Genomic DNA, 20,410 nt, shown 5'->3' on the forward strand with positions numbered 1-20,410 from the left:
AAAAAAAAAAAAAAAAAGTGGCGAAGGTAGACTTCATTGCATTGCATCGGCTGTCAGTGGCTACTGCATCGTCTCTCGGCCAAACCGATACCAGTCCTCCCACCAGTTGTTGTTTTTTTTTGGGGGGGGGGGTGGCGGTGGGTAGGAGGCCTATTGGAAAATGTTTAGGAAGAGCAGGGAGAAGGGCTACGACGCCTCTCAAACGAAAATCGTTATGGAAAGTTATTTTTGAGTTAGTTGTTTTAGGGGAATTCTTGAAGCTCTTATCTTAGATGTAATATTTTGATTTAATTGTTTTCAAGAGAGGGTTGCCCTACGTTCAATTACAACAGGATCTTCTACAACTACAAGCGAATTAAAATCGTTTGATTGACAGAGTGCTTGCATTGGCAACAAGCCTTGGGTGAAAGTGCAAGAGGCCATGGACCTTATCTGGGCCTGAGTCTGACTAAAATATTATTATTATTATTATTATTATTATTATTATTATTATCATAAGACAGTGAAAAGAAAAAGCCAAGTTGGAAGTGAATATCAGCACTATTATTATTATTATTATTATTATTATTATTATTATTATTATTATTATTATTATTCCGGAAGGAGACCCTCTCGTAGACAGGCTTTGTTAATAATGGTTGTTGCTTCAGCACTATTAATTTTGTAGAGAGTCCTCTCTATTTTTCTGATGACAGCTTTCTCGTTGTTGCTTAGACTGGCGAGCAACGCACCAAAGGGCATGGTAAAATTCGGTTGAGTCATTTTGGCTTATTACTGCTTATACAATCTCTCTCTCTCTCTCGTCTCTCTCTCTCTCCTCTCTCTCTCTCTCTCTCTCTCTCTCGTCTCCAACGCGACGTTTCGTCCTGATCCACGAGACATTATCCAGCGATGACTGATGAGGGACTGAATTCCAGTGGAATTTGTTTGAGATTAAGCTGGCCTTGTGCCGAAACGGGCTCTTGCTGCTAGAGCAGTCGTGGTTCAAGACCACCACCATCAGGGCCTTCGTCAGGAGGGCCTTCTCGCACTGTTCGACGTGGCAGGACACGCACCTCGAACTCGACCGAGCATCTCAGATGTTGATTAATAATGGGTACTCGAATAAACTCGTAAACCGAGAAACACAAGCCGCCCTTGAGAAGTGGTACATGACGGAGGAAGAGAGAAGGAACATTCAACCCCCGGAGGATATAAAGCTTTCCTACAAAGCCTTCATGCACCACCAATACAAGGAGGACGAAAGAGCCATCAAGAAAATAATAGAAGAACACGTCCACTCTATGGAGGAAGGGAAGAGAGTGTCCCTCATTATTTACTACAAGAATTGGCGTACGAAGGACCTCCTGATGAAGAATAACCCCTCTCCGCCCGTAGGAGACTCCCTAAAGCAGTCCAACGTTGTCTACCAATACGTATGCACCGCCCAAGGATGTCCTAGGATTTACATTGGCATGACGACGATGCGCCTGTCTAAAAGGATCTCCTGCCACGCCCAGGAGCGCGCCATCAGGCAGCATGCCCTTGCAGTACACCAGAAAGACATCACGAGAGATGACATCATCAGGAATGTCAAAATCATCGGGAGAGCCCCTGACCCACGATGTCTGCGCCTCCTTGAAGCGCTGCTTATTCTTGAGCAAAAGCTTCCCCTTAATACCACTCAAGAAGCGTTCCTGATACCGACGTGTGGGTGGACGGACCAGTCCCCTCCACCCCAACGAAAGTACCAGTGCGCATGAAACAAGCAACACAGGACGTGAAGCACATTATGATTATAATACCAGGGGTGACGTCACTCAGGTAGAAGCCAATCAAGAGTCTCCCAGTGATATTCCCCACCTGAGAAGGTCCGCAAGACTCGAAAACGTTCGCCGTATGAGTCACCTGCCCAAGAACCAATGAAAACTCGACCTGCCAGAGAGGTTCTCCAAACCATACTCGAGAGCCCGCAACATCATCATATGAGGAGAAGGACTCGCCACTGGAATTCAGTCCCTCAGCAGTCATTGCTGGATAATGTCCCGTGGATCAGGATGAAACGTCGCGTTGGAGAGAGAGAGAGAGAGAGAGAGAGAGAGAGAGAGAGAGAGAGAGATCTGTATAAGCAATAATAAACCAAGATGACTCAACCGAATTTTACCATGCCCTTTGGTGCGTTGCTCGCCAGTCTAAGCAACAACGAGAAAGCTGTCATCAAAAATGTAGAGAAGACCATTTTTAACAAAACCTATTATTATTATTATTATTATTATTATTATTATTATTATTATTATTATTATTATTATTATTATTATAAGACAGGGAAAATAAAAAGACAAGTTTGGAAGTGAATTTATTGGCCATTGGTGTAAATTTCAGATCCCACTCTCCGATCTACCTATCATCACTGAAACCGAATATAATAATAATAATAATAATAATAATAATAATACTAATAAATAATAATATAATAATGCTGATATTCACTTCCAACTTGGCTTTTTATTTTTCCTGTCAATAATAATAATAATAATAATAATAATAGTAGTAAAGCTGATATTCACTCCCAACTTGGCTTTTTATCTTCCTGTCTTATAATATAATAAAATAATAATAATAATAATAATAATAATAATAATAATAATAATAATAATAAAAATAATAATAATAATAATAATAATAATAATAATAATAATAATAATTGCACGGACAATACATGAGACAGACTAAAGAACTAGCTAGCGATGACACGTGGCAATGGCTACAGAGGGGAGAGCTAAAGAAGGAAACTGAAGGAATAATAACAGCGACACAAGATCAGGCCTTAAGAAACCAGATATGTCCAAAGAACGATAGACGGAAATAACATCTCTCCCATATGTAGGAAGTGCAATACGAAAAATGAAACCATAAACCACATAGCAAGCGAATGTCCGGCACTTGCACAGAACCAGTACAAAAAGAGGCATGATTCAGTAGCAAAAGCCCTCCACTGGAGCCTGTGCAAGAAACACCAGCTACCTTGCAGTAATAAGTGGTACGAGCACCAACCTGATGGAGTGATAGAAAACGATCAGGCAAAGATCCTCTGGGACTATGGTATCGAACAGATAGGGTGATACGTGCAAATAGACCAGACGTGACGTTGATTGACAAAGTCAAGAAGAAAGTATCACTCATTGATGTCGCAATACCATGGGACACCAGAGTTGAAGAGAAAGAGAGGAAAAAAATGGATAAGTATCAAGATCTGAAATAGAAATAAGAAGGATATGGGATATGCCAGCGGAAATTGTACCCATAATCATAGGAACACTAGGCACGATCTCAAGATCCCTGAAAAGGAATCTAGAAAAACTAGAGGCTGAAGTAGCTCCAGGACCCATGCAGAAGAGTGTGATCCTAGAAACGGCGCACATAGTAAGAAAAGTGATGGACTCCTAAGGAGGCAGGATGCAACCCGGAACAACCCCACACTATAATACCACCCACCAGTCAAATTGGAGGACTGTGATAGAGCAAAAAAAAAAAAAAAAAAAATATATATAATAATAAAAATAATAATAATAATAATAATAATAATAATAATAATAATAATAATAATAAAGCTGATATTTCCTTCCAACTTGGCTTTTTATTTTCCCTGGCTTATAATAATAATAATAATAATAATAATAATAATAATAATAATAATAATAATAATAATATAATAATCGGGGTTTTCGGGGGTTAGGTATTAGGGTCCATCTTAAAGAACCCACTCCCGGCTTTAGAAATTGGTAAATCCCTCAAGACGTCTTCTAGTGGTTCCTCTCACCGGGGCCGAAATTCTTCGTAAATACGAAATATATTATGATGAGGCGAGATTTCCGGATGGATGGATGACCTTCTTGCACGTCGCCTCTGAGTAAACAGGAGAAGAGAGAAGGGGAAGGAAGAGAGAGAGGCCCTTCTCCTAACCTACCCCTTTCAACTCTCTCATCTCGGTGCCCCCTAATACCCTTGCCCCTTCGATGTATCTATATTACTTTTAATTTCCTGTCAACTCTCTCTCCCTCTGTCTCATCTCTCTCTCTCTCTCTCTCTCTCTCTCTCTCTCTCTCTCTATATATATATATATATATATATATATATATATATATATATATATATATATATATATATATATATATATATATAGAGAGAGAGAATGCGTTATTTTATGATTGTGGATTTTTCTTCCTTACTCTGTATTCCCACAAGTGTTTCAGCTGGACTCGCTCTCAAGAGGTTTAGGTATACGAGTTTCATACCTGTATTTCTTCATGCTTATACGTATATATAGATATATATATATATATATATATATATATATGTATGTATGTATATATTCAACTATGTTGCAAGGTCTGGCAACTAAGACTAAGAGGATGTTGCAATATTTGCCGTCCACTTAATTTGTCGAATGCACGTAAGTATTTCGGGGTGGGGCTGGGGAGGGGACGGGTGGGGTGGGGGGTTTAGTGTTTGTGTTTACGTAGGAACTGTGAGTATTGATTGGGCCAAAGTGAGAGTGGTGAAATATAAGTGCTGCTCTTGTAGTGATTTAATATCTGATTTTTGTTGTTAGGTATATATATATATATATATACTATATATATATATATATATATATATATATATATATATATATATATATTATACAAACAACCTAACAATAACAATAAAAATAGAATGTCCTTTAATATACAATTCGCTCTACCTCGGAAATAATATATTTTAATATATTTTCATATATGAAGCAAGTAAAGGGGAATTATTTTTTCGTCGATAATAAGTTCCTCGTCGTCGCGTGGGATCGAACCCGCGCATAGAGAAGAACTGAGGACTGCAGTGACGCCTTCAGTAACGCAACAGAGACCAAAGGAACTAACGGAACAAACCATTGTGTTTGTCGTTTTTGGTGTTTGTTTGACCGGACCGATCCACCAGGACGTCTATATAGGTAGATATTATAGTCTTTGAAGATTTCTAAGGCAGTTTATCCCATCAACAGTCTTTGAAGACTCGGTATATCTCCTTTGTCCGGGCTTCAGAAACGGCTACGTTGCGTCCGATCTGCGTCATTTCCACTTCAAAACAGAGAGATTGTTGACGCCCGGTTGTGACGTCAACGACGAGGTCCTCAGCGGTAAAAAAACTCCGGGATTCGATTTCGTGTTCCTCGGAGCTATAGTAGATTCACATCAACCGTACATTTGATGTCTAGGCCAGTTCCTTACGGCGCCGTTCCTGATTGGCTAATGATTAGCAAATGACAGGGCTGGAAACTCTCCTCAGTCTCTCGAGAGAGTTCACATGGGTAGGATGTATTTCCACCTCTCCTGAGGGATAATTTTGAAAGACTTACTATATCCCTCAGGAGAGGTGGAACATAGATCCTACCCATGTGAACTCTCGAGAGAGACTGAGGAGAGTTTCTACTTTACAGCCCTGTCATTGGCTTATCAACAACAGCCAATCAGGAGCGTCGTCGTAATGGGCTGGCGTAAGACATCAAATGCAATGTTGATGTGAATCTACTAAAGTCCCCGATTCGTATTTCTCTTCATGACTCGGTTCGGTCTTGTTGCTCAAACGCTGCACGCGTTTGTTGTTGTTTTGTTCGGCTTTGAGTGATGACCCGGTGCGGATCGATTCCGGGGTCACGGGTCGGTTTGGAGTATTCGCTGTTGTTGACCAAAGGGTAGGTACCTCTAGACAGAGCCATTGTTATGCACTGCGTGTAATGTTGTATTTTATTTTATGAAGCGTAATAAGTTCTATATATATATATTATATATATATATATATATATATATATATATATATATGTCTGTGTATATATATATATATATATATATATATAATATATATATATATAATACTATATATATTGTATCTGGTTACCATTAATTACTTGGGGGGTGGGGGGAAAGTGGCCAAAGATCTGGTTACTACACTTACCATTCATTAACTGATACCTCACAAAAGCCAGACACCTGAACCCTCATCACAGGTTATTAAACCGACTGAATACTCTAAAGGCGACAGTGATCCCTTAACAACTTACCAGTATTGCAGAAAATCAGACTAAGTTCATCAAAACAGGTGTGAGGTAATCTTGTAAGTAATTAAATTAATCAAAGGGCATCACTCCATCAACAACTTTAAAAGTCTAAGTATTTCCCTGATTTCAGAAGTCTAAGTACTTCCCTGGTTCTAAGTCACTTCAAGTAAATTGAAGGAAAACAGATTAATTACCACTCTATGCTTCTACCTAACATCAATATAATCAAATGCAAATATACTAGTGTAAGATAAAGAAAACACTTATAAAAATTTTAAAAATTGAAAAAATTTTAAATTAAAAAATTTTATTAATAAGCAACAAAATTTAATAAGTGAAATTCACAATATCAGGGAAAATTACTGTTACTTGAAAACAAAGTAAAGTTTAATTAATTCTTGAATCAAATTAAGTAAAATTAAATCAAAATTGATTTATTACCAAATTCAAGAAAATTAATTCAATTGAAATTCAAAAGTGTTAGGCAATAATTGAAAATTGGAAATTAATTCAGAAGTGCTAAACAATAATAAAACTTGAAAAGAATTCTAAGTAAATGCAAATTAATTCACAAGTGTTAAATTTAATTAAATATGCAATGATTAACCAATGAAAATAACTAAGTCAATTAAATTGTGAATGCAAATGAAAATACAGAAAAATGTGGACAATATCAAAATAAAAAGGCACACTTCAACAAGAAAATGAACAAATGCACAAAAATGAAACAAACACAAAACACAAAAATTTGCAATGTGTAAAAGTGTAAATCTTTTCACTCAAAACATTGTAACCATCAGTTTTTACCTAACCTTCTTAACCATCTGTTATTTGTTATTAGTTAACCACTGTTCCTATCATTTATTAGTTGCAACTAATAAAAACAACACACTTTACCTTTTTGGTATACCAAATTCTTTCTTTCTTGCTGCAAAAAGTTTCACACTTCCACAAAACCAGGCGCCATTACAGATTCCACAAAAAATCATTAAATAACACTAAATAAACTTTAAGAAATATCAAATATGAAATTCTCAAGTTACGAGTGACCGTTTACTTTAAGATCAAAAGTGCTATGCGATGGAGAGAGAGAGAGAGAGAGAGAGAGAGAGAGAGAGAGAGAGAGAGAGACAGATGTGAATGCCTCGAGTATCTAAGATCTAATGAAAAACTTCTCCCTTGCGGATGCTGGACAGGGAAGATGACACAACGTTTTGAGACCCAATTCTTTCTAGAGGATTCGAAATCTTACACAACTTTACATACAAAATGTGTAATCGGCACGTGGCTTTGATCAAAGACATACGCGTACAAGACCAGTCTGTTAAAAAAAAGACACGTACTCGACTCGATCGACCGAAGCAGAAGCCCCTTATCTTACGTGATGACAGAATCTCAAAGCACAATGAAGGTTCGAGCTTGCTTATCAAACATGTTGACAGATTAGGAAAGCAAACGGATTTCGGAGTTCCTCTAATCTCACAGTGCTGACATAATAAGGAAACAATCGTAGTTTCGAATGGACAAAGAAAATCTCTCTCTTTCTACATTCTATGTTATATATTCTTTTTATATTATGTTATGCGAAATCTGAACACACATTTAAGACATCCTATCTCTAAGCTATCTAGGAATCTGAAAAAATGTTGCACAAAATCTTATACACAATATTTTATACAATCGAAAAGGGGAAATAGGCATTTTGAAAGTAGCAATATATAATATATAATAATAATAATAAATAATATATATATATAATAGATAATATATAATATATATATATATATATATAGATATATATATAAATATTAATATATATATATAATATATATATATATATATATACATACACACAACTTGCTCCTACTGCTTCTATTGCCAAAAACATCCGCCACCCCCCCTCCCTACTCCCCTACCCTCACAGGCCCCCCCCACCCCCAACTCCCGTAACAACATTACTGCCCGCATCATCATCGTTGGAGTTATATTCCCTGATTCTTCCGGCTAATAACCGTTCCACAGGAGGTTATACTAGCGCTATTCTCACGCAAACTCTTAATGAACGCTGGCGTTGGTCTCGGCTGTGAAAGACAAAAAGTGTAATCACCCACTGAATGAATATTCGAGAGAGAGAGAGAGAGAGAGAGAGAGAGAGAGAGAGAGAAAGAGTATGAGAAAATCGTCTTCTTCTCTTCTGTTTCTTCTCCTTCTCCTTCTTCTTCTTCTTCTTCTTCTGAGAGAGAGAGAGAGAGAGAGAGAAAGAGAGAGTCTTCTTCTTCTTCTTCTTCTTCTAGAGAGAGAGAGAGAGAGAGAGAGACCCGAAGAGGGGTAGTGCCGCCAGTGCACCTCACATGCTGCACTGTAGGCATTACTGAGGGTTCTTTGCAGCGTGCCTTCGGCCCCTAGCTGCAACCCCTTTCATTCCTCTTGCCGTACCTCCTTTACCTCCTGTTATAAACCTTTCAAACCTATCTACTCTCAGTTTCCTTTCCAGCTCTATATAACCTCAAAGGTCCCAGCGCTCGGCCTTAGGCCTAAACTCTGTATTCCATTCCATTCCATTCTCAGAGAGAGAGAGAGAGAGAGAGAGAGAGAGAGAGAGAGAGAGAGTTAGATTAAGATAGTTAGGACAAAAGGTTTCCAAACCTTTTCAAAATCCCTTGATATTACTGTACGAGAGAGAGAGTTAAAGTTAAGTATATCTTAGTTTTACCAGACCACTGAGCTGATTAACGGCCGAAGAATTAGATATATTTTTACATGACTAGGAACCAATTGGTTACCTAGCAACGGGATCTACAGCTTATTGTGGGATCCGAACCACATTGTATCGAGAAATGACTTTCTATCACCAGAAACAAATTCATCTGGTTCCGCGTTGGCCGAGCCGAGATTCGAACTTCGGACCACCGGAATGGTAGACGAGTGCGAAATTCTATATTTTCCTTCTGAGAGAGAGAGAGAGAGAGAGAGAGATTATCCCTCTCTATATTCTAGGAGACCTTTTCAGGGGACGAGAGAAAGTTAAACTAGTTCTTCTCTTCTTTGGAAACAATGAGTTATTCAGCCTCCTTCCTTCCCCCCCCCCCCCCTCCCCACCCTTAACATCACAAACCGCCCCCCCCACCCCACCCTCAACCCCCCAACCCCCGAAAGATAAGAAATAGATAAAAAAATTGAATAAGATAAGAAACTGATGCCCAAAGTTCTTAATGGTCATTTCTACAGAAGATTTCCTGTAAAAATAAATAAATAAATAAATGTTTCTCTAATTTTTTTATTCATTTATGTTTGGCAGTTTTCTCTTTCTTTTTATCTTTATTTTCACTTTTTTATTTTGCCTAGTTTTCTTAGCTCTCCTTTATTCGTTCATTCGTGATGATTTGTTTTTCTCTTTCGGGTTTTTAGGGTCTCTTCTTTCGTAATTTTCTTTCACGCTTTCGTAAATAATAATAATAATAATAATAATAATAATAATAATATATATACGCTATATATATATATATATATATATATATATATATATATATATATTTTTTTTTTTTTTTTTTTTTTTTTTTTTTCTGCTCTATCACATCCTCCGATTCGACTGGGTGGTATTTATAGTGTGGGGTTCCGGGTTGCATCCTGCCTCCTTAGGAGCCATCACTTTTCTTACTATGTGTGCCGTTTCTAGGATCACACTCTTCTGCATGAGTCCTGGAGCTACTTCAGCCTCTAGTTTTTTCTAGATTCCTTTTCAGGATCTTGGGATTCGTGCCTAGTGCCTTCCTATGATTATGGGTACGACAATTTCCACTGGCATATCCCATATCCTTCTTATTTCTATTTTCAGATCTTGATACTTATCCATTTTTTCCTCTCTTTCTCTTCAACTCTGGTGTCCCATGGTATTGCGACATCAATGAGTGATACTTTCTTCTTGAATTTGTCAATCAACGTCATGTCTGTTCTATTTGCACGTATCACCCTATCCGTTCTGATACCATAGTCCCAGAGGATCTTTGCCTGATCGTTTTCTATCACTCCCTCAGGTTGGTGCTCGTACCACTTATTACTGTCCAAGGTAACTGGTGTTTCTTGCACAGGCTCCAGTGGAGGCGTTTTTGCCACTGAAACACGCCTCTTTTTGTACTGGTTCTGTGCAAGTGCCGGCATTCGCTTTGCTATGTGGTTTATGGTTTCATTTTTCGTATTGCACTTCCATACATATGGGAGAGATGTTATTTCCGTCTATCGTTCTTTGAACATATCTGGTTCTTAGGGCCTGATCTTGTGCCGCTGTTATCATTCCTTCAGTTTCCTTCTTTAGCTCTCCCCTCTGTAGCCATTGCCACGTATTATCGCTGGCTAGTTCTTTAGTCTGTCTCATGTATTATCCGTGCATTGGCTTGTTGTGCCAGTCCTCTGTTCTGTCTGTCATTCTCCTATCTCTGTATATTTCTGGGTTTTCATCTATTTTTATTAGTCCTTCTTCCCATGCACTCTTTAGCCACTCGTCTTCACTGGTTTTCAGATATTGCCGCCCCAGTGCTCTGTTCGCGATGTTGACGCAGTCCTCTATACTTAGATAGTCCTCTCCCTCCTCCCTTTCGTGTTATGTATAGTCGGTGTCCGTATTTGCTCTTGGTGTAGTGCTTTGTGCATTGTCATATGTTTCCTGGTTTTCTGATCTATGCTGCAGAGTTCTGCCTTCGTCCATTCCACTATTCCTGCGCTGTATCTGATTACTGGCACTGCCCATGTATTTATGGCTTTTATCATATTTCCGGCGTTGAGTTTTGACTTGAGTATCGCCTTGAGTCTCGCATATATTCTTTCCTGATCGTGTCCTTCATCTCTTTGGTGTTTTATATCCCCTCCTTCCATTATTCCCAGGTATTTGTATCCTGTCTCATCTATGTGTTTGATGTTGCTCCCATCTGGTAGCTTTATCCCTTCAGTTCTCGAAAGCGTGAAAGAAAATTATTATTATTATTATTAATTATTATTATTATTATTATTATTATTATTATTATTATGAAATTTGTGTAATAATAATAATAATATAATAATAATGATAATGATAATTAATAATAATTAATAATAATAATAATAATAATATATAATAATATAATAATAATATAATAATAATATTATTATTATTCTTATTATTATTATTATTATTATTATTATTATTATTATTATTATTATTATTATTTATACTATTATTATTCTTATTATTATTAATACTTTATTTATTATTATTATTATTAGTAACTACATACACACACACACATATATTATAATATATCATATAATTATTATATATATATATAATATAATATACGTGTGTATATTTAAATTTATATACATCTATCCTTGAAAAGACCGCATGACAGTAATCACCGTTACTAATGGCAGTGAATTTCGGACAAATAAAAGAAAAAAAAAATGAAAATAAAAATCACCAACACATACCTCAGCTCGTATCAATCTTCTTGAATCCTCCCACGCTCCTGTCCAGGTGCCTCCTTCTTCTTCTTCTTCTTCTTCTTCTTCTTCTTCTTCTTCTCACGGGACCCCTCGGATGGGATGTGGATGTCTGATGTTTGGAGGTATGTCTTGGGCTGCCTGGCTGCCAACGTTGTCTGCGTGGGAGTCCGTCTCTAGTATGTCTGGTCTGGTCTGCTGGTTTTAGGCAGGCAGGCAGGCAGCCTGCCTCGACGTCTTACACAAATTTCACTTTTATGAAGGGGATGGGGCTTATCCGCTCGCTTCTAGCGGACCCAGAATATGTTTTTCTCCTTCGCCCGGGCCTTCTTCAGAGCGCCGAGATGTAATCCCCCATCCCCCCCACCCCCACCACCCCCTCCCTTCCCTTCCCCTCCTCCTGGCTGGCTGGTTGGATGGATGGCTAGGCTATGCTTTTCGAATTGGTTATCATTTTTGAGACATCTGCTTTTTGATAAATACCGAAAATCGTATTTTACAATACGGAAACTCGTACTACCGTACGTGACGCCGTGACGCCAGAGAAACCACGCAGTCAATCAAGTCATTTAAAATCATTTATCCAGGAAAGGTTGGCAGAGGTCTATCATCTAGACTCAGCCCGCCGCCTTATGTGCTTGCACGGGCTCTTGGTCATCAGCAGCCCGTAAAAATGGGCAGAAAATCAGTCAACCCAAACTGCATGCATGGCCGTTTACAGATTTCTTTCCTCCTCCTCCTCCTCCTCCTCCTCCTCCTCCCAAGCTTCGGAATTTTCCTCCCGCTCCCATACTTCTCTCACGTTCATCTCCGAAAGAAATAGGCTTGTTTAATCGGAAACGGGTCACATTGAGGCACGAAAACCAACTGATTAGATGTTTGGCAGCCGTAATATAATTTCGGTCTGGTATGGTTGGAATTATGACCTCAATTCCTGGTGTCAGAAGCTAAGGTCACACTCGAAGGATTGTGTACTAATCAGTTAACCTGTGATGTCCTGAGGTCCTACTGAAGGAGTTGAAGGACTGTGTACTTTAGGCAACCTGTGATGTCTTGAGGTCCTACTGAAGGAGTTAGAGGTCACAGCCGATGTCCTAAGGAGTCAACGAGGTCGTCCTTGAGAGGACTAAGGTCCTATGAGGTTCTACTTGTAGGATCATGTTTGGGAAAGTCCCCCGTCACTCAAGATCTTTAAGGGGGTAGTGCCTGTGGGCTTTACTTAAGGGTTTTTTGTAGCGATGAAAGCTTTCTTTGCTAGACTTGAGCAATGAAAGCCTTCTTTGCTAAACAGTCGCAAACATGACCGCCATTGTCCGTCCGGGGTGAAAACAAAACACTATCTTTAGTCTGGAAACCATTTCATAGATCGTCCTTTGTTTTCGGTTCCAAATAGGAGTGCAATAACACCGCGGAATAATAGATTCGTCTATTATTATTTTTATATATATATTATACATTCAGCCAACCGCCCCCCACCCCCTCCTCCGCCCCCCTCAGCCGCCTGCCTGAGCATTACAAAACACGGCGTGTCAAATCCTCTTGCCTGTAACTTTAAGAGAGCTGCTCTTACGTCATCAGAAACAGCAGCGAAGGGATGATGCGTGACGTCAACTGGTATCCCCCTTATTCCCTCCCCCTCCCTCGCCTCCCCCCTCCCTCCTCCCTCCTCCACCTCCTCCCCCTCATCGGTGCTAAATGGGAAAGGTCTCCCCAGGTAAAAGGTGATGGATCATAATCTCTGTCTCTGTCTCGAAATTCCTCTCCAGATTCCGATGTTCGTCAGACACTCGTGTAGGCATAGGGTGGACGTGTGTGTATGTCTGTGTACGTTTATGTGTATGAGTATTGTGTATATATGTGCGCATACGCGCGTGGGCGTGCGTATACTTTCTGGTGTTATGTCTCTACCTGTGGGAGTATATCCCCGTCAGTGAAACTTGAGTTGATGCATTGCATGTGTTTGTGAGTGTGTATGTATGTATGCTTCTGTGTATGTGAGTGTACATGTGTGCGCTTGCTATACATTCCAGAGTGGTAAACCTACCTATAGGGAATATATATATATATATATAATATATATATATAATATATATATATATATATATATATATATATATATATAAATATTACATATATATGTATATTTTATATATATACATGTGTGTGTGTGTGTTTGACGGGACAGATTACTTAGTCTTTATATATAAACGCTAAATATTCTTGAATAATATACATTAGCACCCATAGCAAGCTCGTCATTTCTCAGGCTTTATATGAAGTTGATTGATTGGTTTATTGTCGCTAAAACTGGCGTCACAACGAAGTTGTTGCTTCCAAACCTGAGCCGTCTGCTGCGAGCGGTATTAGGTTAAGGTCGGGAATAGATGTATCTTGTGAATCACGATAGCTCTCTCTCTCTCTCTCCTCTCTCTCTCTCTCTCTCTCTCTCTCTCTCTCACTATCGTTTGAACTCGCTCTCTCTCAAATGTATTTTGTGAATCATGACAGCTCTCTCTCTCTCTCTCTCTGAGCCAGGAGTCACTTGGTCTATTACATTTATATTGCCTATACCGACGGCCTCTGCTCGAAAAGAACTCCCTTTAGGAAGAACTGGTTACAACAAGCTCGTCTGAATTACATTAGGGATTTCACACTAATCCTCTCTCCTGTTTATTTTCTGTTTATATTTTTATTGTTTTAGTTTATAGTTTTATTTTATTTTATTTTATTTTATGCTCTGGGTGAATTTGAGAAAAGGGAGAAATTTGTATAAAGAAATGACGCGGGTTTTTATTTTTGTGCTTCGTACGAACGAGAGGAAAGTAGGAATTATATATTGAAAAAGACACGTTTTATTTTGTTTATTTTTGTGTTTTGTACGAACGAGAGAGGAGAAATTATATATTGAAAAAGACATGGTTTATTTATATTTTCTGTGCTTCGTACGAACGAGAGCAAGGGAGGAATTATATATTAAAAAAACACACGGTTTATTTTGTATATTTTTATGCTTCGTACGAACGAGAGGAATTGGGGAATTATATATTAAAAGAGACACGCGGTATATTTTGTTTATTTTTGTGCTTCGTACGAACGAGAATAAAGGAGGAATTATATATTAAAAAAGAAACACGGTTCATTTTTATTTTATTTTTATGCTTCGTACGAACGAGAGGAAAGTAGGAATTATACATTAAAAAAGTCACATGGTTTATTTATATTTTTCTGTGCTTTGTACGAACGAAAGAGAAAGAGAAATTATATATTAATAAAGACACGTGGTTTATTTATATATTTTGTGCTTCGCACGAACGAGAGGAAAGGGGGAAATATATTTTAAAAAACGCACGGCTTATGCAAATTTTTCTCGGCCCTGCAATTGCACTGAAGATTACAAAGGTTGTTTTTTCGATGCATTTCATGAACGTGCAAATGATCAGAGAGGGTGCTGAGTGACACGGAAGTTCTCTCTCTCTCTCTCTCTCTCTCTCTCTCTCTCTCTCTCTCTCTCTCTCTCTTGGTGGGGGGACTCGGGTCAAGGAACTTTGATATTCTGGGGCAAAAAAAAAAAACTTGTTTTTAGTATGAGTGTTTTTCTGCAGCTTATATAAAGCTTGACAGATGTTGTATTTGTGGTTTTGGAATGTAATAATACGGTTTTTTTGTTTTTGGGGCGGGGGTCGGGGAGGGACTCTGGTCAACGAACTTTGATTTTCGTGAGAAAAAAACACCAATTTTTAGATTTTTTTTTTTAAGGTTGACAAACTTTAGATTTTTAATATCGAATGTAAATAATACTTTTTTTTCTTATTTTACACTCGGGTCAAAGAACTTTGATTTTCGTAAAAAAAAAAAAAAAAAAACACTCCTTTTTAGTGTGATTGTTTGTATAACAGCTTATATAAAGCATGGCAAAAGTTGTATTGTGGCTGTGAAAGATTGTTTTACGTTTTTTTTCGCTCGGGTCAAAGTACTTTAATTTTCGTGGTCCTTGGGTATAGGACTTAGAGTGCTTTTTGTTGTATGGTGGCTGTTTTCTCTACAGTCTAAATAAATCTTAACAAACGTTGCATTGTGGATGTAAAAGACTTTTTTTTTTTGTTGCACATGGGTCAAAGTACTTTAGTTTTTGTGATCCTTGGCGAAGGGATTTAAACAATTTTTCAATGAAATTGTTTTTGTACAGCTTATATAAAGGATGGCAAACGTTGTATTGTTGCTGTGAAAGTTTTTTTTTTTTCTCTCTCTCTCTCGAGTCAAATGACTAAATTTCGTGGTCCTTTTGGGAAGGGACCTGGAACTCTTGTTTTTTTTTATTGTGATTGTTTTTCTACAGCTTATGTATAAATCATGACAAGCGTTGCATTGTTGCTCAGTATTTTTTTTTTTTTTTTTTTTTTTTTTTTGTGCTCTCGAGTCAAATGACTTTGATTTTTGTGGTCCTTGGCGAAGGGGGAAACTTTAAATGTTTTTTTTTAGTGTGCTTGTTTTTTTAACAACATATGAATAAATCATGACAAGTTGTATTATTACTGTGAAAGATTTTTTTAAAAAAATTTTCTGCACTCGGATCAATGTACTCATCTCGATAAATTCATCTTTGCGCTCAGAGAAAGGACGCCAAAATGCTTCTAAAATGGCGACCCTGGGGGGTGAGGGATGGGGAGGGGAATGGGAGGCGGTCGGCCGCCAAGATTCCAAAATGATTCCAAAGCGCATTTACATTCTTTTATTTATGATTCTCTCTCTCTCTCTCTCTCTCCGTCGAAAATAGATTCGGAAATCGGACAAGGCACTCAGAAACGCACTTAAATGCCCTGTCGAAATATATCAAAAGGGGCTTGTTTAGGGGGGGGAGCCGGCTGCGGTGGTGGCGGGGCTAGTCAGTCAATTACCTTTGTTAATTATAAAAAAAAAATTGTGGCCTGATTCAAACTCAATTTCTGAAATCACACCGCGGAAAACTATTCTTTCTGTCAGCCTCGTTGTGACCCATGAACCCATTACCTCCAAGTTTACCACTGCGCGATTCCTTTCTTCGTCACGGTAACTCGTCCCGACGGCGTCCAAAAATTCAGGGGCGGTTACCCGTCCGAGCTCTGCTTAATTAAAGCCTTATTGTGATTAAGTGCCGCTGGCACCGGACTCCTAAGTTCTGATTAAAAATCATTTTTGGGTGCTGTTATTAACGGCATTTGTTCATTTTATTAACGGTATTTGGGGGCTGTCATTAACGGCATTTGATGCTGTCATTAATGGCATTAGATGCTTTTATTAACGTCATTGGATGCCATTATGAACGGCGCTGGGTGCTGTTATTTATGGGATTCAAGGCTGTTATTAACAGCATTTGGTTCTATTATTAATGACATTGATTGTTGTTATTTATGGGATTTAAGGTTGTTATTAACAGCATTTGTTTCTACTATTAATGGCATTGGGTGCTGTTATTCATGAGATTTAAGGCTGTTATTAACAGCATTTGGTTCTATTATTAACGACATTTGGTGTTGTTATTTATGGGATTTAAGGCTGTTGTTAACAGCATTTGGTTCTGTTATTCACGGCATTTGGTGCTGTTATTGGGGGTTTTTAGTGCTGTTATTAACGGTATTTGGTGCTGTTAATAGCAGCATTTCGTGCTATAATTAACGGTAAATATGCCATGCGCTTGTTATTAAGTGTGCTTGACTGCGTGTTGGTTATTTATTTTATTATTACTCTGTTGAGGGTTATCTGTATAGTAGTGACTACACATACACATACACATAGAGCATACAACTGTGCGTTTGTGAAAACACAACACGCATACACCATTCTAATAACCTACACCCCTCGATTTCATTTAAGAGGCCGTAGACTATTACTGAATAAAAGAGCCCGGCCTCTTTCAAGGCCTATAGAATATTATGCTCCGCAGACCTCTATTTCATCGGGAATTTCCTGGAAATTCCTGGAAAGAGGGGACCATTCACTCCCGCGTCATTAAGAACCACTTCAGCCACAGAGCCTGTCAAAGACCAACGGGTCTCTCTCTCTCTCTCTCTCTCTCTCTCTCTCTCTCTCTCTCTCAAGCCAATTGGTTCAGTAGCCCTCTGTGTGTTGCTGTGTGTGTGTCATTATTTAAGCTTCTGGAAACGGCTGGAAATCCTTCTGGAATTGACTGGAAGAGGAAAAATGGATTTGAAGACTGACTGGAAGTAGCTGGAAAGAAGAACCGTGGATTGAAGGCTAACTAAATGTGACTAGAAGTAACTGGAAAGAAAAACAGCGGATTGAAGGATGACTGAAAGAGACTGGAGGTGACTGGAAAAGGGAAAACCGGATGGAAGGCTAACTGAAAGTTATTGGATAGAAGAAAATTGGTGTGAGGGCCAACTGGAAGTGACTGAAAAGGGGAAAAATAGATGCAAGGCTAAATGAAAATGACTGGAAGTGACTGGAAAGAGGGAAAATGGATTGAAGGCTAATTGAAAGACAATGGAAGTGACTGGAATGAAAAAAAATGTATTGAAGGCTAATTAAAAACACTGAAGTAACTGGAAAGAAGAAGAATGGATTGAAGGCTAATTAAAATCCCTGGAAGTGACCGGAAAGAAGAAAAATAGATTGAAGGCCAATTAAAAATCACTGGAAAAGGGAAAAAATGGATGAAAGGCTAAGTAAGAAGTAAGTCAGATATTGCAAAATAAGAACTGCAGTTTGAAAAGTGAAATATATTAATAAACGATTGATTTTAGTTACTTCTTTTAGTCCCAGTGCATAGAGGAAGGAGTCGGTAGTAAACTGTGAGGTTTGAAGCTCCATGGCAGAAAATGATCCATAAGTACAAGGATTAGTAAGTACAATACTCCATAAGTACAAGGTTATCTATAAGTACAAGATCTTATAGTAATACTCCAATAAGTATCCAAGGATAGTACAAGTACAATACTCCATAAGTACAATGATCTATAGTAATTACAATGATCCATAAATATACAATGATCCATAAATACAATGATCCATAAGTACAATGGTCTGTAAGTACAATGAACCATAAGTACAATAATCCATAAGTACCATGATCTATAAGTACAATGATCTGTAAGTACAATGATCCACAAGTACAATGATCCATAAGTACAATGACCCATAACCCTAAAAATAAGAATATGATCGTAGCAGGAACATATGTCATACTTTCTCTGAAGCCAGCCTCTTGTGAAATAAGACGCTCATTTGATAAATAGAGACGTCTCTTTCATACTGGAGAAGAAATATCTACCAAATCATCTCCAGACATTTCATCTATTCAAGGCGCCTTTGAAATGTACTACGTACCAAATGTGAAACCCCTCGTGACTGCGAAAGTCCGATCGGAGTGGGGGAAACCCGGAGCCAATTAATGCGAGTTTCTTTTTGTAAGTACAAAGGAAGATGAAAGAAGAAGCAAGGAGGCGGAGGGGAGAGGAGGACATTGAGGAGGGGAGAATAAGAAGAAGAAGAAACGCCGCCTCCTCTTTTCAGTAAGAAGAGCAAGTAGAAGAAGAAGGAGAAGAAGTAGTAGAAGAAGCGGGAGAAGAAGAAGGAGAAGAAGTAGAAGAAGAAGCAGAAGGAGGAAGTGAAGGAGGGAGGTAGGAGGAGGGAGGGGAGGAGAGAGGCAAGGTCTTTGAATATGGGGAAGGAAACTTGAGGAAGAAGATAAGAAACCTCTTTGTTACTTTAGAAGAAAGAAAGAGACTTTCCCGTCTCTCTCAAGTAGAAGAAAAAGTAAGGAGAAGAAGAAGCAGAAGAGAAGAAGAAGAAGAAAGAAAAGTAGAAGAAGAAGTAAAAGAGAGAAAGAAAAGAAGCAGAAAAAGCAGAAGAAGAGAAGAAGATGGAAAAGAAAACGAAGAAGAAGAAAAAAGAAGGAGAAGAAGCAGGAAAATAGAAGAAGTTAAAAAGAGAGAAGAATGAAGAAGAAGAAGAAGAAAAAGGGAAAAAAGAAAAAGAAAGAAAGAAGAGAAGAAGAAAAAAGGAAAAAAAGAGAAGAAAAGAATCAAGAAGAAGAAGAAGAAGAAGAAGAAGAGAAGAAGAAGAAGGAGGAGGATAAGAAGAAACAGTAGAAGAAGAAGAGGGGAAGGGAGCAGAAGGTGATAAGAAGAAGTAGAAAGAAGAAAGAGAAGAAGAGAAAGAAGAAGAGAGAAGGAAGAAGAAGAAAGGAGGAGAAGAAGAAGAGGTTTAAGAAGAAGGGAAGCAGCAGAAGGAAAATAAGAAGAAGGTAGAAAGATAAAAGAAGAAGAAAAAAGCAAGAAGTTAGAAGAAGGAGCAAAGAAGAAAAAGAAAAACAAGAAGGGGAGGAGAAAGAAAGAAGTTTAGAAGAAGAAGGAGAAGCAGAAGGAGAAGAAGAAGTAGAGAAGAAAAGAAAAAGAGAAAAAAGAAGAAGGAAGAGGAAGAAAAAGAAGAAGGAAAAAGAGAAGGAGAATAGAAGAAGAAGAAGGAGAAGCAGAAGGAGAAGGAAGAAGAAGAAGAAGAAAGAAAGAAAAAGAAGAAGAAGAGAAGAGAGAGGAGATAATAAGGAATAAGAAGAAATAGAAGCAGAAGAAGAAGAAGTAGAAGAAGAGGGGAGGTGGGGGAGCCCTTCGGAAATCGCATCGTTCTCGAGAAAAGGGATACAGGGCCGTGAGACCGCCCTTGGTGTTCCAGCGACCTGGAAAAGTTTCCCTTCAGAAGAGCTCTTTTTCATCTCGCCCTCTTAAGCAGAGAGGAGGTCGCCGCCGCCCCCGCTGCCTTCCAGCCGGCTGGAAAATTGCTTGCTTGCTTGCTCGCTTGTGTGAGCTGTTGAATTTCGCTGGACCTTTTAAGATCCAGTCAATGTGCCTCTTCGCTGTCGAACTTCTCAGTTCC

The 20,410-nt window shown here is 38.4% G+C and overlaps 1 protein-coding gene across 3 annotated transcripts in view; it reads left to right on the forward strand.

Annotated features, from left to right (window-relative positions):
• The window catches only part of LOC135198639 (uncharacterized), a 314,250-nt gene that overhangs the window by 116,552 nt on the left and 177,288 nt on the right, over positions 1-20,410 (forward strand). The gene's annotated exons all lie outside the window — the stretch shown is intronic.

This window comes from Macrobrachium nipponense, chromosome 22 (assembly GCF_015104395.2).
Source record: "Macrobrachium nipponense isolate FS-2020 chromosome 22, ASM1510439v2, whole genome shotgun sequence".
NCBI lineage: Eukaryota > Metazoa > Arthropoda > Malacostraca > Decapoda > Palaemonidae > Macrobrachium > Macrobrachium nipponense.